Raw genomic sequence first — 24,618 nt, 5'->3', positions numbered from 1 at the left:
ACCATAGATGGGGAGGCCAGGCCAGATATTATGCTGAGGCTGTCACCTCCGATTCTATCGTCACAGGTATTGTCCTGGTTTGTCATAGAGATGCATCAATTTTATTCGATCTAGGCTCCACCTATTCTTATGTGTCTTCTTCTTTTGCCCCGCATTTGGGTGTATCTCGGGATTCTTTAAGTTCCCCTATTTATGTTTCTACTCATGTGGGAGATTCTCTTGTTGTGGATCGCGTTTATCAGTCGTGTCTGATTGCTCTTAGTGGTTTTAAGACCATAATCGATTTATTATTGCTCAGCATGGTAGATTTTGATGATATCTTGGGCATGGACTGGTTGTTGCCATATTATTCTATTCTTGGTTGTCACACCAAAACAGTGACGCCAACTATACCAGGTGTACCGCGAGTTGAGTGGATGGGTGTTTTAGATCACACTCCCTGGAGAGTTATTTCTTTTCTTAAGGCTCAACAAATGGTTGAGAAGGGGTATGATGTGTATCTAGCTTATGCGAGAGATGTCAGTATTGATACCCCTATAGTTGATTCAGTCCCAGTAGTATGGGATTTATCTAATGGGTTTCCAGCTGATCTTCTAGGCATGCCACCCGAAAGAGATATTGATTTTGGCATTGATCTGTTGTCGGGCACCCAACCTATTTATATTCCTCCGTATCGTATGGCCCCCCTTGATTTGAAGGAGTTGAAGGATCAATTACATGAATTGCTTGATAAGGGTTTTATTCGGCCCAGTGTGTCACCTTGGGTGCTCCTGTCTTGTTTGTGAAGAAAAGGATGGTTCTATGTGTATGTGCATTGATTATCGCCAATTGAACAAAGTTACAGTGAACCCTTCGCGTTGTATTGATGATTTTTTTGATCAGCTACAGGCTGCACGATTTTTTTCTAAGATTGACTTGCATTAAGGTTACCGTCAGTTGAAGATTCGGGAGCCAGATATCCCGAAGACTGCTTTCAGGACTCGGCATGGTCATTACGAGTTCCTTGTTATGTCATTTGGGCTGACCAAGCCCCAACAACCTTCATGCATTTGATGCACAGTGTATTTCGGCCACATCTTGACTCGCTCATCATTGTTATTGATGAATTTCTGGTATACTCCTAGAGTCGAGAAGATCATGAGCATTACTTGAGGACAGTGCTTCAGACCTTTAGAGAAAAGAAGTTATATGCAAACTTCTCGAAATGTGAGTTTTGGTTGGATTTCGTGGCATTCTTGGGTCACGTGGTATTGAGTGAGGGAATAAAGGTAGATTCGAGGAAAGTGGAAGCAGTGCCGAGTTGGCCCAGACCATCTTCAGGTACATAGATCCATAGTTTTCTTGGTTTGGCGGGTTATTACTGTCGATTTGTTGAGGGGTTTTGTTGGCCCAAGAACAGATGAAGTTTTGAAGATTAACAAAGAAACTCAGACATGGATCAGGTCCATCTTGTGAATCAGAGTCATGATCAACTTGTACATGTGAGATGCACGTGAAGGAGATAAATCTAACCGATCAAGAAGCAATATCTCCCGATCCGATCGAAAAGGTTGCATATTGGCTAAGGAGAGAAAGACTCCTTACACGAAGAGAACACAGTTTAGGAAGAAGATAGTGTTAGAGTTTGAGATCACCATGAAATCTTCTACGGTAGAAGAGTAGCAATTGAATCCCAGTCAAACTCTGATTACTAACCTATTAAATGTCAGTGTTGTTCTCTTTTCCAAAAATGCACATAAGCAGAAGTTAAACTTAAATTAAGAGCAAAAGAGCAAGGCGATTTTGCAAGCAATTTATGTGTGCAATCCTGAAGCTACTTGAGCGAGATAGAAGAATCAGTTTCAAGTGTCTAGCTTTTATTCTAGTTCAATTGTTGTAGGAGACTTACATTGTACCTTTCAGCTTTCATAGAAGCAATTGTATTAGGTACCTAGAGTGTTCAAGTTAGAGTTAACTTGAAGTTGTCGCAACAGTTAGAGGTTGATTGCTACAACTGGATTAGAGGTAATCCTTAGGTTTACAATGAGTTTTCTAAATGTTGTTTTGGCTCAGTGATTTTAGTAGAAGTTTGGGAAAATCCTACTGAGTAGTAGGTCGTGGTTTTTTCACCTTTTGATAAAGGTGTTTTCCATGTAAAAATCTTTGTGTTCTTTATTTTCTGTATTTATTATTCTGCAAACAATAGTAGTTGGAACACCTAGAAGAACCAGGTCCTTCTATAGTCAGTTAAGCAAAAATTGGGTACCACACAAATCACCCTCCCCCCCCCCCAAATCTTGTGTGGTATTGACGCTTAAAATATTAATTGGTATCAGAGCGGGTTATCCTTGAAGAGGTTAACACCTTAGGAAAAGATCAAGATGAGTGCACCACCTGGAAACTGGGAAGGGCAATCCACTACCAGGCCTCCACTCTTTAATGGCTAGTAGGATGGGAGATCATATCATAGGAGAAGACTATGAACTCTAGGACATAGTCACTAATGGTCCCCTGGCGACTTCAAAGAAGAATGCTGAAGGAGTGGACGTGCCAAAAACAAGAGCTGATTGCACTGCTGAAGACTTGAAGAAATGGGAGAAGAATGCCAAGGCCAAGAAATGGATTGTGTGTGGACTGGATCGAGACAAGTACAGCAGGATTCAAAGTTGTACCACTATTAAGGAGATATAGGACACTTTACAAGTGGCTCATGAAAGAACTCATCAAGTAAAGAGATCAAGAGGAACACTACTATATTTTCAATATGAGAATTTCACTATGAAGGAAGGAGAAACTATCCAGGAGATGTACACAATGTTCACAACACTAACAAATGAACTTAAATCTCTAGGGAGAATTATCCTTGAAGAAGACAAGGTTGAGAAGATCCTAACAAGGGTCCTACCAGTGACTTGGGAAAGCAAAATCACTGTTATTTAGGAATCAAAGAACATTGCTACTCTCAAGTTGGATGAACAGATTGGAAACCTCACTGCCTATGAACTGAGAAGGTATACCATGAAAATGGATGCACCCAAGAAGGAATGGAGTCTGGCTCTCAGAATAGCTGAAGGTGCAGATTTGGAGGATAATGAAATGGTCATGATCACAAGGGATTTCAAAAAGTACCTAATGAGAGGAAAGGGTTCTTCAAGAGGTACAACCTTCAACAAACCAAGGGCTCCTGAGAAACAAACCAACGAGGGATGCTACAAATGTGGCAAGATTAATCACATGATCAAGAACTTTCCTCAATGGGAAATTGAATAGAATAAGGAAAGGGCTGAACAAAGGAACAAGAAGAAGGAACATGTTCAACCCAAAAGGAACAAAGGAGAAACAAAGGCTATAGTTGCTGCCTGGGGAGAAACATCAGATGAGTATTCAGAAGATAAAGCTGGAGATGAACAGGCACTTATGGCCATCAAAGAATTAGATGATGAATAAGAGGTAAGTGTCCTCCATCTCAAAGACAAGATTAAATTTATGTCTAAAGAAAGGTTGTCTGAACTATTGTTGGACTTCATCGATGAGTCTGAAATAATTAACAATGAGAAGGAAGAGTTGTATAGGTAGTGTGTGATCTTAAAAGCCAAGTACAAAAATCTAGAATCTAGGGCTAATGAGAGTGACAGTAAAAATTCTAAGTTGAAGAACCAGGTTCTTGAACTTGACACTAGTGTCCTAGAAATTAGGTCTGAAAATTTAAAACGAAAATTACAGGTAAGAAGAAAGCTAATCACACAAATCTCACCTTAGAAGAAAACCTAGGAAAAATGAAGGATGAGTTGTACAGGAAAGATGAACAGATAAGAGTCTTAAAAGAAGACCTATGGAAGGTAAAACATGAACTAGACAAAACTTGCAAATGGAATAAGGCTTCTTATGCACTATTCTAGCTACAAAAACATTACAGTAGCAACAAGAGATGACTTGGCTATGGGGCACAAGCACCTAAGTGGGACCCCAAAAGCAAGTACCTCACTCTTCTTGAAAACAAAATCTGCACACACTGTGGCAAGACTGGTCATTACAAAAATGAATGTAATGCAAAAGAAAGGGCTAGTCAAAAGAACAAAGCCTGTGTTCAAGAGAAAAATAGGCTGTCTGGGTGGGCTAAAAGGAATTTTATTTACCTCTTTGCCTATAGAAAGGGACCCAAACTATATTGGGTTCCTAAGACTAACCCCTGATTTCTTAATAGTGGGAAGCAGGTAAGATCATCCTTTAAAAGCAAGAAAATGGTAAGTACAACCAGGACGTTAGAACTGGTTCATATGGATCTCTATGATCCAATGAGAACATTGAGCAGAGGTGGTATGAAATATGTGATGGTGCTTATTGATGATTATTCTAGGTTTACTTGGGGTACTATTCTTAACATCTAAGGATGAAACATTTGACATTTTACTTCCTTTGTTAGAAGACTCAGAAACAACTAGGTAATCAACTTGCATCCATTAGGTCTGATCATGGAATTGATTTGAAAATGCTAAGTTTGTTGAATTTTGTGATGAGCATGGTATAGATCATAACTTCCCTGCCCCTAGGACTCTCAACAAAATGGAGTATTTGAAAGAAAGAAAGAACAAGACTCTTGAAGATATGGCTAGGACTATGCTTATTTCTAGTAAACTGCCCCACAACTTCTGGGCAGAGGCTGTAAACACTGCATGTTATATCATAAATATATGCATGACTAGACCCCCTGTTGATAAAACTCCCTATGAGTTACTTAAATGGAGAAAACCAAATATATCCCATCTTAGGGCATTTGGATGCATGTGCTTTATGCAAAATAATGGAAAGGACTCCCTAGGTAAGTTTGATCCCAGAAGTGATGAGGGAGTATTCTCGGGATATTCTTCACATAGCAAAGCATATAAAATGTTCAATAAAAGAACTTTGTGTGTAGAAGAAAGTGTGCATGTAGTGTTTGATGAAACTAATATTCTTTTTGAGAGACAGGAACATAAAGATGATGTTATTGGCTTGGTAAAAGATTTGAGTGAAGTCTTAGCTCAAGCTAAAGTGGCACCAAAAGAAGGAACAGGTGATGGAACAGGTTCTTCCATCCAGGGCAACCTGACAGGGGGAACTGATCAAAGAGGAACTGAAACCAATCCCCTAAAGGAACCTGTTCATGATCCTATTACTCAGCAATAGAACATGGGAGAAACATCAAGCAAAAATCAGTTGGTTGTGAAACCTCACAAGTATAAAAGGTATCATCCTATTGAAAACATAATTACTGATCCAACCTCTGGAGTCAAAACTAGATCACAATGAAAGAATCTGTGCGCTTTTGATGCTTTCCTATCTCTTATTGAACCTAAAAATGTCGTTGAGGCTTTCCAGGATGCAGATTGGGTAAATGCAATGCAAGACGAAATCAATCAATTCGAGAGAAGTCAAGTTTGGCATCTAGTTCCAAGACCCAAGGACAGATCAGTAATTGACACAAAATGGGTCTTCAGAAACAAATTTGATGAAGATGGAACAGTTACAAGAAAAAAGGCAAGACTGGTGGTCCAAGGTTACAGCCAAGAGGAGGGTATAGATTATGATGAGACTTTTGCTCCAGTTGCAAGACTAGAGGCAATAAGACTCCTCATAGCCTTTGTAGCACACATGGAATTCACTCTTCATCAGATGGATGTCAAAAGTGCTTTCCTAAATGGCTACCTAAAAGAAAAGTGTTTGTTAAACAACCTCCATGGTTTGAGAGCAAAGAATGTCCGGAGCATGTGTACAAATTAGAAAAGGCTCTCTATGGACTAAAGCAGGCTCCTAGAGCATGGTATGAACGATTGTCCAAATTCCTGCTTGAACATGGCTACAAAAGAGGTAAATTGACAGTACTATATTCTTGAGGGAAAAAGGTAAGGATCTTCTTGTGGTATAAATATATGTTGATGACATAATCTTTGGGTCAACCACTGACAAACTAAGTAAGGATTTTGCCAAATTAATGGGGAGTAAGTTTGAAATGAGTATGATGGGTGAGCTTAACATTTTCTTAGGCTTACAGATCAAACAAAACCCAAATGGAACCATGATCCATCAGCAAAAATATGCAAAGGAGCTGATCAAAAAGTATAAAATTAATGAATAAAAGGAAATAGACACCCCAATTGCAACTGCCATTAAATTAGACATAGATGAACTTGATTCATCTGTTGAATAGATGTTGTATAGGGGTATGTTTGGTTCACTTTTGTATCTTACTACCAGCATACCTAACATAGTTTTCAGTGTAGGGATTTTTGCTCACTTCCAGGCTAATCCAAAGTTATCTCACATGACTGCTATCAAGAGGAAACTGAGATACTTGAAAGGCGCTACTGATCTATGTCTTTGGTACCCTAAAGGTAGTAATTTCAATCTAGTAGGGTATGATGATGCTGATTATGCAGGTTTCCTTGTGGATAGGAAAAGCACCTCAGGTATGGCTCATTTTCTTAGTTCATGTCTTGTATCATGGGTCACTAAAAAGCAAAATTCAGTGGCCTTATCCACTCTTGAGGCTGAATATGTTGTTGTTGCATCTTGTTGTGCTCAATTGTTGTGGATCAAACAATAGCTGGTAGATTTTGGCATTGAAGTTGGTTGCATTCATATCTTCTGTGATAACACTAGTGCTATATGTATGACAAAGAACCATGTTCATCATAAGAAGACTAAGCACATAGATGTTAGACACCACTTCTTAAGAGATAACTATGAGAAACGATTGATCTCTATAGAATTTTGTGCTACTGATAAATAAATTGCTGACATATTCACTAAAGAACTGAGTAGAGAAAATTTTGAGAGGAACAGGTTGGAATTAGGAATGATTAAGATCACCTAATAGGACTAGCTCAACATACACAATGAAAAATGAAAAAATTGAAAAAAAAATTGCTAGGAAATCTGAACTTGTGTAAATATCTAGATTAATTTTTACTCAACTTCATACTGTAATTAGTATACTCCTGTGACATGTATTAATACAACTCACTGATGTCACACAAAATTTCTGTATTATGGTAAATTAAGGCATGTTCAAGATAATTCTAAATGAAGAACCTGTTTCATCAGTATAGGTTCAGCTGAAAGCTAAGGTATGTTTTCTATACTCTGCACAATTAGAAATAGAAATATTTAAATCATGAGAAGAACGTGTTCAATTCCTTAGAAAATTCTATCTGTTAGCTTTGAACCAGTTCCGTCAGCCTTAGAACTCTAAACCACAAAAATTTCCTAAAATCTAGGGAAGCTTAACCGATCATTCAAACCTGCAATTTCAGGTTGATTAGACCTCTAATTGACCACTGCTAAAGTTGTCGTTATACATTAAATGTGTATTTATCTTTAAATACACATCATTTCTTCTTCTATCTCCATAATTCTAAACCGTCAAAAAAAATCCCTCTTCACTTTCACTTGCCTTCTTCTCCAAAATTCTAAATCACAAATTCTCTCAAGAAGCCAGAGATCATGACCAACCCACAAGACAATCCTGGAACTCCTCCACCACCCACTCCCTCTAATTAATCTACACCTCCTCCACCTAGTACATCTCCCAAACTCAGGCTGAGAAAGGTGAAAATGCTTGCTTGGAAAACAGTAGCGTCTGGGGCTCTCAGGAAGAAACTAAATGAGAAATTAAAGGCAAGCTAGGTCCAAGAATCTGACTCCAACTCTGATTCTGAGTCATACAAATCCGCTAGTGAGGGGGAAGGACCTGGGTCTTCTGACTCTGAAAAGTCTCAAGAATCCCTTTCTAAGGTAAGTTCTTCTTTGTCTGAAAATCTAGAAACTAGGTTTGTTCTGGTTGGGCCTATAAGGGATGTACAATTACCTGAGTTACGAAGGAGTGGAGGTAAAAAGAAATCTGGAAAAAAAAAGAGGGTGCATGTGGTGAAGAGAGGGTAAATGGGAAAAGAGTGGTTGATCATTCACCCACTACTGATTTGTATGTGCCTGCTATCTGTGGGGTTGAATAAGAAAAGGTAGAAGAGAGTGGCAAGAAGTTAGGGGGAAGTGGATCTGGTGAAGTTGTTGAAGGGTTAGTTAATCAAAGCACATAAAGAGATGTACCTGATTCATCTACTGAAGAGACCCTAGCAGACCTGTTGAAAAAGGTTGGGGCAAGTTATGATCCAAAAAAATGAAGAAATCCCATACCAAAAGCCCCAGTGCTCCTAAAATCTCCAAGAAAAGAAAGGCTTCATCCCCAACAACTACTGAAATTTCATTGCTAAAGGGAAGAGCTACAAGAAGCAGGGTGAAGCAGGGTGAGAGTGATCTCCAAAAGGCTCTAGCTGGACAGGGTCATCAATGGCTCCAAGGCTCATGCTACCCCTTATGGCTTTATTCTGACTACGATTCTGGATAGGTGCAATGTGCCTCTAATGAAATGGGAAATGGCCTCAAGCAAGGATCACTTTGGCATTAACACTCTGATTGCTTGTGACTACATAGTGTGTGCCATCCCAAATGAACCCAGTTCATCCAAGAAGACTCCTATCAACAGTAAAGTCAGGACTCTTGTTCAGGAATGTGAAGCTAAGGATGCTGAGATAGCTACGCTCAAGGCTCGTGTGGTGGAGGTGGAATCTGAGAAGGATGCTCTCAGAATTGAGCTTACCAAAGAAAAGGAGAAGAATGATGGAATTCTTCACAATATGTTGAATCTTCTCCAAGCCCAAACACAACCCTCTAGCTCCCCCAAGCCTTAGGAATTCTAGCTTTTGTCTCCTGGTCCTATCTGGTACCTTCAGTGACCCAGATTAGGGATTTTTCTATCTTTTTGCTCATGTTTTAAATGGTTTTTGCTTTCTTGTTGTGGATTATGGTAGCAACATATCCTCTATCAATGATATCTACTATTTTTGCTCTTATTCAATGTTAATTTTTCCTTGATAGTTTAAATATGTTTGCTTGATTACTAATGATTAAACCATGATTGCACTTGCAGTTGCCCCAGTGGCCATGAGTACTTATTAAAATCTGGAACTCACATTTTGTATGCAACTTTTCGATGATGCCAAAAGGGGGAAGAGATATTGTGCTTTACACATTCTGAATAAGTGATATTTATAACCTAATTAACCTAGTCCTTGATGATAAGTGAATTTTCTAAACTTTGTATTGATTGTTAAGCTAAATTCTCACAGGATCCAAGTAAAAAGCACAGAATTTTTCATCATCAAAACGGGGGAATTTGTTGGCCCAAGAATAGGTGATGTTTTGAAGATTGACAAAAGAACTCAGACATGGACCTGGTCCATCTTGTGAAGCACAATCATGATCAACCTATAAATATGAAATGCACGTGAAGGAGATAAATCTAACTAATCAAGAAGCAATATCTCTTGATCTGATAAAAAAGGTTGCATATTGGATAAGGAGAGAAAGACTTCTTACATGAAGAGAATACAGTTTAGGAAGAAGATAGTGTTAGAGTTTGAGATCACCATGAACTCTTCTACAATAGAAGAGTAGCAATTGAATCCCATTCAAACTCTGATTACTAACCTATTAAATGTCAATGTTGTTCTCTTTTATAGAATTGCACATAAGCAGAAGTTAAACTTAAATTGAGAGCAAAAGAGCAAGGCAATTTTGCAAGAAATTTATTTGTGATTTGAGTGTGCAATCCTGAAGCTACTTGAATGAGATAGAAGAATCATTTCCAAGTTTCTATCTTTTATTCTAGTTCAATTGTAGTAGGTAATTTTACATTGTACCTTTCAGCTTTCATAGAAGCAATTGTATTAGGTACCTAGAGTGTTCAAGTTAGAGTTAACTTGAAGTTGTCGCAACAGTTGAGGCTGTGTGCCACAACGGGATTAGAGTTAATCCTTAGGTTTACAAAGAGTTTTTGTAAATATTGTTTTGGCTCAGTGATTTTAGTGGATGTTTGGGAAAATCCTACTGAGTAGTAGGTCGTGGTTTTTTTACCTTTTGAGCCAGGTGTTTTCCATGTAAAAATCTTTGTGTTCTTTATTTTATGTACTTATTATTCCGCAAATAGTAGTAGTTAAAACACCTAGAAGAACCAGGTTCTTCTACACAAATCACCCCCCTCTTGTGTAGTATTGATGCTTAAAACATCAAGTTGTCATCCATTGCAGCACCTATGACGAGGCTAACCCAGAAGGGTGCTCCGTTCTAGTGGAGGGAAGAGTGTAAGGTGAGGTTCCAGAAGCTCAAGACAACTTTGACTATAGCCTTGGTTTTGATATTGCCTACAGGTTTGGGGTCTTATACTATATATTGTGATGCCTCGAAGGTTGGCCTTGGAGTGGTATTGATGCAGGACGGTAGGGTGATTGCCCACGTGTCTAGACAGTTGAAGGTACATGAGAATAATTATCCTGTCCATGATCTCGAGTTAGTTGCTATTGTTCACGCTTTGAGAATCTGGTGTCATTATTTGTACAGCATTCCTTGTGAGATCTATACTAATCATCGGAGTTTGCAGCATTTGTTCAAGCAGAAGTTCTAAATTTGTGCTAGATGAGGTGGTTAGAGCAGCTGAAGGACTATGATATCACTATTTTATATCACCCGGGCAAGGCCAATATGGTTGCCGATGCTTTGAGTCGCTGGACGGAGAGTCTAGGGTGTTAGGCTTATCTACAAGAAGCGGAGAGGCCAACGGCGATGGATGTTCAGGCCTTAGCTAGCCAGTTTGTGAGGTTGGATCTTTTGGAGCCCATTCGGGTCCTTACTTGTATGGTTTCTCGATCTTCCTTGTTTGATCGTATCTGGGAGCATCAGTTTGGTGACACTCATTTGCTTGTCCTCAAGGATAAGGTCTTGCATGGCGATGCCAGAGATGTGACTATTGGTGATGACCGGGTATTGAGGTTGCATGGGTTGTATTTGTGTACCCAATGTTGATGGGCTTCAGGAGTTGATTCTAGAGTAGGCCAATAGTTCGCGGTATTCCATTCATCTGGGTGCCGCAAAGATGTACCAGGATTTTAGACAACACTATTGGTGGAGGCGGATGATGAAAGACATAGTTGGGTTTGTAGCTCGGTGCCTCAATTGATAGCAGGTGAAGTACGAGCACCAGAGACCGGGTTGGTTGCTTCAGCAGATAGAAATTCCGGAATGGAAGTGGGAGAGGATCACCATGAACTTCGTAGTTTGACTCCCACAGACTTTGAGAAAGTTCGATTCTATTTAGGTGATTGTGGATCGGCTGACCAAGTCCACATATTTCATTCCTATATGTACTACCTATTCTTCGAATCGGTTGGCGGAGATTTATATCCGGGAGATTGTTCATCTGCATGGTATTCTAGTTTCAATCATTTCAGATAGAGGTACTTAGTTCACATTATGGTTCTGGAGGGCGGTACAACATGAGTTGGGTACTCGGGTGGAGTTGAGTACAGCATTTCACCCCCAGATGGACGGACAATCCGAGCGCACTATTTAGATTATTGAGGATATGCTCTGTGCGTGTGTGATGGAGTTTTAAGGTTTTTGGGATTAGTTCTTGCCATTGGCCGAGTTTGCCTACAACATCAGTTATTAATCCAGCATTCAGATGGCACCGTATGAAGCTTTGTATGGTAGGCGGTGTAGATCCCCGGTGGGTTGGTTTGAGCCGGGTGAGACTAGATTATTGGGCACAGACTTGGTTTAGGATGCCTTGGAAAAGGTTAAGGTGATTCAGGATAGACTTCGCACAGCCCAGTCCAGACAGAAGAGTTATGCGGACCGGATGGTTCGTGATGTTTCCTTCATGGTTAGAGAGCGGGTCTTGCTTCGGGTTTCACATATGAAGGGCGTTATAAGATTTGGGAAGAAAGGGAATTGAGTCTAAGGTTTATTGGTCCCTTTGAGATATTGAAGCGTGTTGGGGAGGTTTCTTATGAGCTTGTCTTACCTCCCTACATGGCAGGAGTTCATCCGGTATTTCATGTTTTGATGCTCCGGAGGTATCATTGTGATCCGTTTCATGTGTTGGATTTTAGTTCAGTCTAGTCGGACAAGGATCTATCTTATGTTGAGGAGCTGGCGGTAATATTGGATAGGCAGGTTCGGAAACTGAGGTAAAAGAACATTGCATCTGTGAAGGTTCAGTGGCAGGGTCAGCTGGTCGAGGAGGCGACTTGGGAGACCGAGCAGGATATGCAGTAGTTACCCTTATATTTTCACTGCTTCAGGTACGTCTCTATGCTCGTTCGATGACGAACGAATGTTTTAGGAGGGGGAGGATGTACTGACCCGGTCGGTCGTTTTTATTATTAATATCCCAACCCCCTAGTAGCTGCATTCCCCATGCTTATTTCTACTATTGTGAGTTGTCGGGATGATTTGTTTTGAGTTTCGGAGTGTTTTGGGACACTTAGTACCTAAATGAGAGTTTAAGCTTTAGGTAGTCAGAATAGTGTGAAGACGGCCTCGAAATGGAATTCCGTTGTTTCCGTTAGTTCCGTTGGGTGATTTCAGACATATGGGCATGTTCGGATTGTGTTTTGGAGGTCCGTAGCTTATTTAGGCTTGAAATGCCGAAAGTTGAGATTTTGAAGTTCTGGATCAATAGTGAGATTTTGAAATCGGGGACGGAACGGAATTCCCGAAGTTGGAGTAGGTCCGTTGTGTCAATTGGGTTGTGTGTGCAAAATTTCAGGTAATTCGGACGAGGTTTGACAGACTTTTTGATCGAAAGTAGAAATTTGAAGTTTTGGAAATCCTTAGGCTTGGATTGGAGAGTGATTTATGGTTTTAGCATTGTTTGATGTGATTCGAGGATTGGAATAAGTTCGTATGATGTTTTAGGATTGGTTGTCATGTTTGGTTGAGGTCCCGGGGGCATCGGGTGAATTTCGGGTGCTTAACGAAAGTTGATTTTGGACTTAGGCAAAAATCTGAGTGATGAACCTGTTGTAACCGCACCTGCGTGTATGGGACAGCAGGTGCGGTGCCACAAAAGCGGCTTGGTGACCGCAGAAGAAGAATTGGCCTAGGCTCCCGGAAACCTCAAGTGTGGCTAGGTGACCGCAAATGCGGACCAACCAGTTAAGTGATTTTTCGCACATGCGATGCCTTTTTCGCTGGTGCGGGACTACATGTGCGGTAATTTTACAGCAGAAGCGGATTTGCTGGTCGAAAAAAGGGAAGAAACGAGGGTTTGAAATCAAAACTAGGAAAAAATGATTTGGATCTCGGTTGGGGACAATTTCTCAAGAGTTTTTGAAAGAGAAGCATTGGGTAACGATTTCTATCTTAATTTTGATCCTAGAACTATAATCAAATCTTAGTTTTGTCATTTAATTTCTGATTTGGGATGAAAAGTGGGGAAAAGTTGAGAAAAGTTCTTAGGCCTAATTTTGGGGATTTGATCGAGGTTTTGGTATCAAATTTGAGAGATTTTGGTATGGTTAGACTCGTGAGTGAATGAGTGTTCATAATTTATAATTTTTACTCGATTCTTAGACGGGGGCCTAGAGAGGATTTTTGGGCGTCTTCCTATTTTCTTGTCTTAGGTTCGTTTCCTTGAGCTAAATTAGTAGTTTGTAGTTGTATTTACGCATTGGTATTAATTTGATTAGATTTGTGCCACCCAGAGTTAGATACTCGTGGCAAGAACGTGATTTCGAGTTGATTTTTGAGCTGGTTCGAGGTAAGTGGCTTGCCCTTGTGGGGGGAACTTCCCTTAGGATTTAGTATTGTTGATATATGATATGCCTTGTGCGTGAGGTGACGAGTGTGTACATGTGCTTATTGTTGAAAATCTTGTTTTCATTTAGTAATTATAACTGTGTTTTCTTCCCTATTTATACTACTTGCAATTTAAGCCTACTGTTAGCTTAGGGAAGCATGTCTAATTGACTTATTTGCTTTACTTGCTCAAACTGCTTTATTTGAATTCTGCGCAACATGCTAGATTAGAAATACTTGTTTTACCTTGGTATGAAATTGGATTGAATTGAATATATTCTTCGTCTTGTTGTTGTGTGTTTACTTTGGGACTACGGGTGATATCCCGATAGATCCCCCTTGCCTGTTTATTTGGGACTACAGATTGATATTCCGGTAGATCCCCCTGCACATTTATATTGGAACTTGGAGACTGCACCTGGTATATTCCCCCAGTACTGGGTATTTACATTTGGGACTACGGATCGGGATTCTGGTATATCCCCGCGCACTCTGAATTGGACTACGTGATGACATCCGGGAGATCCACTGGATATTTACATTTGGGGACTACAGGACGATATCCTGGGTGATCCCCGGGTGTTATCTCTGTGTTGAGTTATATCCTTTTTGTGATTTCTCTCTCTGTTGTAGTTGTTGTTATTCTTATTACCATGTGTTACTTTTTACTGTTTCATTTCCTTATTTATATATGTATATGACCGATAGGGCCCTGACCTTCCTCGTCACTACTCGACCAAGGTTGGGCTTGGCACTTACTGGGTACCGATGTGGTGTACTCATGCCTTTTCCTTCACATGTTTTTCGTGTACAGATCCTAGTTCTTCGACTCAACCCTACTATCTTTGAGGTGAGGCGATTTTTCAGAGACTTCAAGGTATATCTGCCGCGTCCGTAGACCGAAGAGTCCCTCTCCATTCTCTCTTATAGTTATAGCCCTTATGTATTTCTTTTGATTTAGACATTCTAGAGTTAGAACGCTATGTAGTATCTACAGCTTGTGATTTCATGAGATTTCGAGTTTTGGTAGTGGTTTCAGTTTGAGAGTTTATATTTGTATATGTCGAGCGGCATCTTAAACGTTTTATTATGTTTTATCAACAGTTTTTGACTAGATTTATCATTCATTTTCTTTTTCGCAATTTCTTAGGCTTACCTAGTCGTAGAGACTAAGTGCCGTCATGACAGTTCGCAGAGGGCGAACTGGGGTCGTGAAACCTAATCACTCCCTTGAGCAAGAACCATCTTAACTCGCCTAGCAACATTGGCAGTCTTCTGAAAAGAAATCTCACTCCTAGTCTACTTGGCCATATGTAACCTGATAGGCTGAGCAAGTCCCTCAATAAACCTCCACACCCTCGCTCTCTCAGTAGGAAGCAGAAAAATAGCATGATGGGCCAGATCCACAAATCAAGTCCCGTACTGAGTGACAGAGATAGAGCCCCGCTGAAGACGCTCGAACTGCCTCCGATAGTCCTCTCTCTAAGTTATAGGAAGGAACCCCTCAAAATAAAATAGCTGAGAGAACTGGTCCCAAGTAAGAGTAGGCGACTCAGCTGGTCTGGTTAGCACATAATCCCTCCACCATTTTTTGGCGGAACCCGACAAATGGAATGCAACAAAATCAACCCCAATGGTCTCCACTATCCCCATGTTCCATAGCACCTCATGACCATAGTACGGCCTCTATCTTTCAAAACATCCCATCCGGTCAAAACTGGACATCATTTCTTTACCCGAAAACTCTTTCATCCTTCCCGGATAAAGAGGGGCAGCTGTTGATACCCAATTTTTCCCATAATATTTTCAAAACTATGCTTGGGAATCAATTAGTATTTTTCATACAATTTCTGCATTTTAAAACAATTTAATTAATTTATTCCAACATTTATTTTATTAAAACAATCACTAATTGCATCACAAATAGTTTTATAATAATTTTTGTGGCTTAATTTTATTATTTGCATTTGTACCAAGTTTTAATTATTTCACAAATAGCCACATTTGTATTTTTAGAATGAAATTGTGATTACTTTGCAGTTATAGCCTATGCATGCATTATTACATTATTTTACCGGAAAATAGCCTTTATATATTTTTAAATATTAAGTAATTACTTTAAAACATTTTCATGCATGAAAATTATTTTTATATTTTATTAACCATTTTATAAAATTATTTTAGCAATTAATTGTGTATTTAACAAATGGCCCCCATTTTTAAATTTAGCCTAAATTGCCCGACCCAATTTTAACCCCTTATAAACCAGCCCAGAAACCCCAGGCTCAATACCCAACTGCTCGACCCAATACCCGGCCAAATCCTGGTCGTTGATCATTTTGATCAACGTTCCAGATTAACCCGTACCTAAATTAAACCTAATGACCCCCCCCCCCCCAAAAAAAAGCCTCTCATTTCCCCTCCTCACATGCCCACATCTGATCCTCTCTTCTCTCAAAAGCTCTCAAGCTCTAACCCTAACTTACCCTCATTGTCGGTCATCTACTGTCGTTCATGGTGTTTCCCCACCACTATCAGGCCTCTAATGGCCTCCCTTATGTTGGTATTGCCATCCCTAAGGTCCTCGAGGGACCAGGGTCAGTCCACTTGCATCCATGGCCCTTTCTCTCCTGTTCCAGGCTGTTCCGGTTTGATTTCGGGTAAGATCTTCCTATGTCGCCTTAGATCTAGGTATTTCTAAGCCTACTCCTTCATCTCTGTATTGTTCTTCTCGAAACCGTAATTTCTTCCTTCTGAACATTTTAGATCTGTATAGATCTGAGATGGTTTGGACCTATTTCACATGAGTTTTATAAGAACCATCTGATTTTCGAATGGTTTTTCATTTTTTCTAAACTAGGGTTTCCCGAAAATTTCTTTCTCCAAAACGTTTGATGATTTAAATGTTTAATCTTCTATTTCTTATATGTTTAACAAATTTCGTAAGGATTGCTCTAACCTTAACTCGTTTATACTAAAAGCCCTAATTTTTCGACATTTTTTGTTTGGTTTCTGAGTTACTTGTGTACTGACCTTGTCCTATGCTTTGGTTCCTGTGATTTTCTTTAGCTTAATTCGATGTCTTGTGATTTTTTTTATCCTAATATGCCTCTACTAAGCTTTTTGGTTCAACTTTTCTACTGATTCTATATGTCTAGGTTCATCCTGACTATTCATGGTAAACCTATATTTTTCTCCTTAAATCAGGGTTATTTTGAATTTTTGATTTACCAATTTGCTTCGTTAAAACCTGTGTTGTGAGTCCTGACTATTCCTTCCTTGCCTTTTTGAACTGTCTGCGATATTTGCTGACACTTTACGTGATTTTCTCTTTTAGTTAAACTCTTGACTATTCTGAAGTTCTGAAGTTCTTATTTTTTATTTGATTTGAACTTTTTTCCTTAACAAAACCTTTGATTCTTACTTCTTTACTCGATTTGATTGAACTTCTTGCCTTAATTAGTTTCAACGATGTTATTTACTGATTCTTACTAATTATTTGAACTAATTATTTGAACTTCTTGCCTTAATTAGTTGGGAGAATTGATCGACAAGAGCATCCAGTATGGAGAGGGTCCATCTGGGACAGAGTAGATTAGATTTATTTTTTTTCCTTTCAAATGTAATAAGGCCAAGTACCATTAGTGACATTATCTTATTTAGTTTTGTTTTGGTTCGTTTATTTCTACATTAATGAAATAAGGCAATTATTGGCACCAAATTTCTCCAAATTTATTTGTCGCCAGGCCTACCTCAGGCACAACAAGGCTCACAAATTAGAACACGAATTTACATTCCCGCAATATGTGTTTAAACATTTTAGAATCCTGACTGATTTGTTACCTTTTTGTTTTTCTTTATTTTTTATTCCCATCCCCTAAGGCTGGTACGCTCATACAAGCATCATCAACATATCACACCAGAACTAGAGGCCATCCACCTCCTCCTCCAAGCACTAAAAAAGGCAAAGGAAAAGCAAAAATGCATGATTTAAGTGGTATTCGAAAGGAGAATGCTGAGAACGCAGAAGCTTTAGATGGTCGAAGTACTCCGGCACCAAATGATCTAGTCTTGAGATTGGAACAAAAAATATTAGAACTACAGGGAGAACTTGAGCAGGTCCGCAACTTGGCAAACTTGTCACTCACCCTGAATGTCCCCAATATCAACCAACAAAACACAAAGAACCCTGCACCTGTCCAAAACACACCAAACTAACATCCGCAAAACCCTCATGCACCGCATCAATATGCAACCCTACCCCAAAATCTCAATCCCTTACCAATACCAACTCTGCCATAACACCACTATCAACCAATTCAGTACCCACCAACCGCCACTTATCATACTCCCCAGAATATACCACAACCTATTCCTGACCCTAAAAAACTCTACAAATGACCACCATTACACCTAGGCACCTGTCACTCACCAAAACAACCTCATATACGTCTGAAACTGTACCTCACTCTATCCAACCAATCTCCTATAGACAAGAATCCTTCGAGAAGGACTTGATCGTTAAAAATATGATTGAAGAACTCAAGAAGCAGACAAGTCGAGTTTAGGGTATCGAAGGTGACAAGGGAATAAAAGGTTCGAACTATGAAGACCTATGCATACAACCAGATGTATAACTGCCAGAGGGATACAAACCTTCTAAGTTTGAGATGTTTGACGGTACATGTGATACTAGGGTTCATCTGAGGACATATTGTGACAAGCTTGTCGGGGTCGAGAAAGACGAAAAGATCTGGATGAAACTCTTTATGAGGAGTCTTACTAGAGATGCTTTGTCCTGGTACATCATCCAAGATCCCAAGAAATGGTCAAATTGGGTGAGTATAGCGTCAGATATCATAGATCGGTTCAGGTTCAATACAGAGAATGCACCAGATGTTTTCTACATCCAAAATCTTAAGAAGAAACCCACCGATACCTTCTGCGAGTATGCTACTTGTTAGAGGCCGGAAGCGGCCAAGGTCAGGCCATCTTTGGACGAGGAACAGATGAACAAGTTCTTCGTTAGAGCACAGGATCCGCAATATTATGAAAGATTAATGGTTATTGAAAAACATAAATTCTCTGATATCATCAAGCTTGGGGAAAGAATTGAGGAAGGCATAAAATACGGGATGTTAATGAATTTTGAGGCATTACAGGCCACAAATAAAGCATTGCAATCAAGTGGCATATCAAAGAAGAAGGACGTTGGAGCAGTGATGGTGGCTCAAGGCCCGAAATCTCCACACACCTATCAAACACCGCCACCCACCTACCAAGCACCACCACCCACATACCTAGCACTTCCACCTATATATCAACCATCATCTCCCAAATATTCCCAAACACCCATTGCCTATCATACCTATAATTCCCAACCATCTCATTTCAAGTCACCCCCAACCTGCCAAAATTATCCAAGACCACGACCAAATTTTAACCGCAAGCCACCTAGACAATACACCGCAATTGTTGAACCCATCGACCATTTGTATGAATGGTTGAAAGCTACTGGTTATGTCACCCCCATTCTTGTTATAGCATTAGAGAATCTGTCTCAATGGGTCAACTCAAACACAACCTGTGCATACTATTCTGGTATGAAAGGGCACACCATTGACGAGTTCCGAACATTGAAAGATAAGATCCAAACGCTGATTGACAACAAGGGTTATACATGCAAAAAAAGTTGCACCCAATATCCACAACAACCCCTTCCCTGATCATAGGGGTGGCGGGATACATGTGATAGAAATGGATAAGGACTGGGATCCTAGGGGTCAATCGGGCTTATTCGAGAAGGCGATGACTTTAAGCTTGCAGTCAAACTTACTCCCATTGTAGTGCAGACTCAGTCACCGATCGAAGTTGAGATAATTGCATTAGTTCCATTTGAGGTAGAGGTAGCTCCGCCTGCGGCCACCCCTGTTCCATTTGAAGTGGAAGTGGCCACACCTTTCACTGTAACAGTATCAACCGCACCTCCTTTCAACTCAAAAGCAATACCCTAGGATTATATTGTCGAGGCTAGGCAAAAAGGAAAGGCAAAGATGGAGGAATCCGATACTGCGCAAGGAATGACTAGGACCGGGAGAATTTATACACCTGAACACTTGGGAGGACCAAGTAAGGATGTTGTTACCAAGAAGCCCATCATTGAAATAGGGCTAGATAACCTTTGTAGGAAAGTACAAGCAAGGGAAATACTCTGTCATCGATCATTTGAACAAAACCCCAGCTCAGATATCCATACTGTCACTATTACAAAATTTAGAGGCGTACAAGAATGCTCTGATGAAGGTGTTGAGTGAAGCCTACGTACCCAACAATATCACCTGCGGAGAGATGGCCAATATGGTAGGGTAGGTACTAGAAAGCCATAAAATAATCTTCCACAAGGATGAGCTACCGCTTGGAGGGTTGAATCACAACCATGCATTGCATATAACAATGCAATTTGAAGACAAATTCATCGCTCCAGTCTTGATTGATGGAGGTCCAAGCCTGAATATATGTCTGTTGGATACTCTGAAAAGACTAGGCGAAGGTTTCCATGAAATATGGGCAGGGAGCATGAATGTGAAAGCTTTCTATGGGTCCCAAAGGGCCACGATTGGGGAAATTAATCGTTGTCTACAAATGGGGCCAACTTGGTTCGACGTTGAATTTCAGGCGCTCGACATATCAGCCTCATACAATCTTCTATTGGGCCTACTATGGATACATGCCACTGGGGATGTGCCTTCCACACTACATCAAGTCGTGAAATTCGAATTGAACCATCAGGAGGTGATCATTCACGGAGATGGAAGTAACCCCATTTACACTCGTCAAACCATCCCTGTTATTGGAAATAGAAGAAGTTTAGAAGGGGAACCTACCACCATATCGAAAGTGTCAATGCCATCGAAAAAGACAAATGGTGGAGCAGCAAAATAGAAAGCATACTAGCATGGTCTGGGTTTGAACCCGGCAAGGGGCTTGGGAAAAGTATCCAAGGTATTACTAAGTCGATACAGCTGAAGCGTCATGGCACTACCTTCGGGCTCAAATACTAGTATACATGGCAAGAGTATGATGATTGGTCGCCTCCATGGCACAGACCTTATTACCCTCTCAAGCAACCGGTGCGGCATCTGGATCAGACTTTTCACCAAGCTGACACAATATGGGGAACTACAGAAAAAGAGGAATTAGTCGGTTTGAAGAACTTATTATTGGAGGACGAAGACATGGACTGTAGTGCAGTAATTAAGGAGGAGGAGGAAGAAGACCTCACTATTCAGACTATGGAGAAGGGAGTTATTCTCAGGAACTGGACCGCCACACCATTCTGGGCCCGCCAAGTCCCTGGATAGCTTGGCAGATTTTATTTCTATAGCCATTATAGGCATTTAAGATTTTCAGTAACTTTGTTTTAAATATTTACTTATTTCAAAATAAACACTCGATTCATCGAGCCGTACTTGTCCGGATGTTTTTCAGTTTAATCAAATGCATTGCTCTTTATTATTCATTATTATTTCCTACACTTTTTCTTTCTACAGCATTATTATTACTTTTCCTGATGAACTAGTGACTGTGACATGTAATGAGGCAACGCATTATAGGCATAGTGATTCGGATGAAGAAGACAAAATACCCGAGGAAGTTGTCAGGGAGGTTGAAAACTTTGAGAATAAGCCTAAGTCCAATTTGGACGAAACGAAAGCAGTAAACTTGGGGAATGCCGAGACCATTAAGGAGACTCGCATCATCATTCACTTATCACCAACAGAAAAGGAAGAGTACATCCGCTTCTTAAAAGAGTATGAGGACATTTTCGCATGGCCATATAATGACATGACCGGTTTGAGCACGTCCATAGTGGCTCACAAGTTGCCTACTAATCCCATATGTCCGCTAGTGAAGAAGAAACTCAAAAAGTTCAAACTAGATATGAGCCTGAAAATCAAGGAGGAAGTTACTAAGAAGATTAAAGCCAAAGTCCTCAGGGTTGTTGAGTACCCAACCTGGTTAGCTAACATTGTGCTAGTACTGAAGAAAGATGGGAAAGTTAGACTATATGTGGACTATCGAGATTTAAACAGAGCTAGTCCCAAGGACGACTTAGCACTGCCGAATATACACATCCTAATCGACAATTGTGCCAAGAATGAACTCCAATCCTTTGTAGGTTATCACCAGATATGGATAGACGAAGAAGAAGCGGAGAAAACTGCTTTTATTACACCTTAGGGGGTATACTACTACAAGAGGATGTCATTCGGTCTAAAGAATGATGGGGCTACTTTCATGAGAGCCATGACAACCATCTTCCATGATATGATACACAATGAAATAGAGGTTTATGTGTGAGGCCCCGTGAAAACTTGTACTCAAAACCTAGTAGCTCGTAGTGCCAAGTCCCGAATATGTGTTAGGAATGTGTAAAATTCTTCGCTCAAAACCTAGTAGCTCATCGCGGTTTGGACCCTTTGTACTGGTCTAGCATTTAAAAATCAAAAATCAAAGTTTTCCAGAAAAACGCTATTACGCAGTCTAGAATGCGGTCGCAAATCAAGTATGCGGACCGCATTTCTGCCACAAAGTGAGTTGGTGTGTTAGTCAAATATGAGGTCAAAAATGCAGTACATTATGCGACCGCATAACGGGTATGCGGACCACATTTCTGCCGCAAACCCAAGCAGAATGTTCAGAGTTTTGGAGCACTTTTGCGGTCCATTTTGCGGACCACATTTCCACTCTGCGATCGCAAAGCTAACTCGGGCTCCTATCTTTCTAAATTTTAAACCCGACCCCTTCTTCAATAAAATACCCAACCCATTATTTTAATATAATTTCTGAACAAAACTAGAGAGAGGGAAGAGAGAATTCTTGAGAGAAAAAGTCCTACCTTCATCAATTTGATTCTTCAAAGTCACTCGGACCGGGAAATTTCAAGTAATTGTGTTCATTTCCGTTCTAGCAGGTAAAATCCCCAACCCTTTTTCATTGTTTTCAAATTTAAACAAAAAAGGGGATTCTCATGCATTGATTCTTGAAAATGGAAGTTGAAATACATATGCATGTCCTTTAAAACCTAAAATCTAGTAAGAGGAAGTGGGTAGAAGTAAAGATTTGCAGAAGAGGGGTTGATAACCTAAGGAAGTTCGGGTTGAGTTTGTGAACTTCAATTCTAAGTTATATGTGTTAACTTGTGAACTAGATTGACGATACTAGGTTGTTGGTGAATTGAAAGTAGAAGTTAAAAAGGGAATTCGACTCCATGTATGTATGGCTAACTTTAACCTGTGTAAAGTCACCTTGTTTGGTGTACGAGTAATTGTTATGTGTTACTTATGTGGACCATTTGTGAATTCTTGTGATTAATATGCCTTGAACGTTGTTGGTTAAGTTTCCTAATATAATGGTGTAAGTAAATGGCAACAAGCCAAGTGTGTGTGTGTGAAGGTGCTTATGTGGTAAGAGCTGTGTAACACATGATGGAAAGAAATCGTAATTGGTGCAATTGAAACAATTGTGGTAATATCATACGTCACTTGTCGCGGGCAATTATCGTTGTGACTTAAATTGTATACGGTCTATTGCCTATGATGGAAACGGTATTGATATTTATGAAAATTCTTTGTGAATTGTTATTGTTGTCGTGTGAAATGTGATTGTCCGGTAGAATCGGGTTGCGCGCCGCAACATGAAGTTATAACGTGTGGGTTGTGGTGATAAGGGTGACCGAGGTAATATGGGTGGAAAGTGATCGAAATCACTATTGAAATGAAAATATGTGAAAGGTGAGAAATCACTGATGTGATGAAATAATGTTGAAAGGGGGAAAAGAGAGATTATGAAACCTGATTGGCTTTGGTTGTTCCTTTTAGGTGAATTTGATTGTTGATTTTATTACTGTTTGTTATCTGTGTATTTCTTGATTTTACTCTGGGTAAAGTTTGTTCATACATACCAGTACAATTCAAATGTACTAACGTCCCTTTTGCCGGGGGTGCTACATTCATGTTATAATTGTAGGTGGTTACATAGCAGGTACTCCAGTCCACCGACAGTAGAACCTCCTCCACTTTCCGTCAGCTGTATTTTTTATCCCCTTTTTTTTCCTCTCGGGGCCCTATGTGGCTCCTGTCGCTTTTCCTCCCGGAGTCTTATTTTGGTATTTGTGTAAGGTATAGCCGGAGCCTTGTTACAGGCAAGTATTATAACACTCTTTTGTATCCCTAGAGGATTCGTAGACAGGAAATATAGGTTATGTACTTATGTATTTTGGGCAGTATAACTTGTAAACCACGCTAAGTAACTATGTATGTTCTGTAAATCTCGTAAGAGTGTGCTTAAATTTATAAATGGCTATTTCACTTGGTTAATGGGTAATGGAAACGCAGGGTAACACGTGGAATAGGGAAGGCACCCAGGTCTGCTTGGCTGGGGCTACTCGGTCAAGCGCCGGTCATGTCCCTCGGTTTTGGGGCGTGACAAACTTGGTATCAGAGCCTAAGGTTTTAAAGTGTCCTAGGATGTCTCAGAGCCGTGTCTAGTAGAGTCCTTCTTATCGGTGTGTTGCTGACCACATCTATAAGTTGGAGGCTACATGGACATTTAGGAATGTTACCCTTCTTCAACACTCCAGATCGTGCGATAAAGCTTTACTCTAAGATTGTCTTATAACTCGTGCGTTGAGATTCTAGGTAAGTTTAGACACTCTTTCGTCTATTTCAAGTAATGTTGTCATACGAAATGACCAATGGGCAGAAGGCCTGAATATTAAGGAGATGACATATGTATCATGTTGAACGAATGGTACAACTATATGAGGTACGTACATAGTACCAGAATCATACTTTATTCGAGGAAGTGTTAAAAATGATTGTGACCTCCAAAGAATCATTGAATTGATAAGTGTTATATAAGCTTGAATAGCACATGTGGGTAGTGTGAGAAGTATGTAAATGA

The sequence above is a fragment of the Nicotiana tabacum genome, chromosome 5 (genome assembly GCF_000715075.1).
Source record: "Nicotiana tabacum cultivar K326 chromosome 5, ASM71507v2, whole genome shotgun sequence".
Lineage (NCBI taxonomy): Eukaryota > Viridiplantae > Streptophyta > Magnoliopsida > Solanales > Solanaceae > Nicotiana > Nicotiana tabacum.
This window is presented reverse-complemented; position numbering follows the sequence as displayed.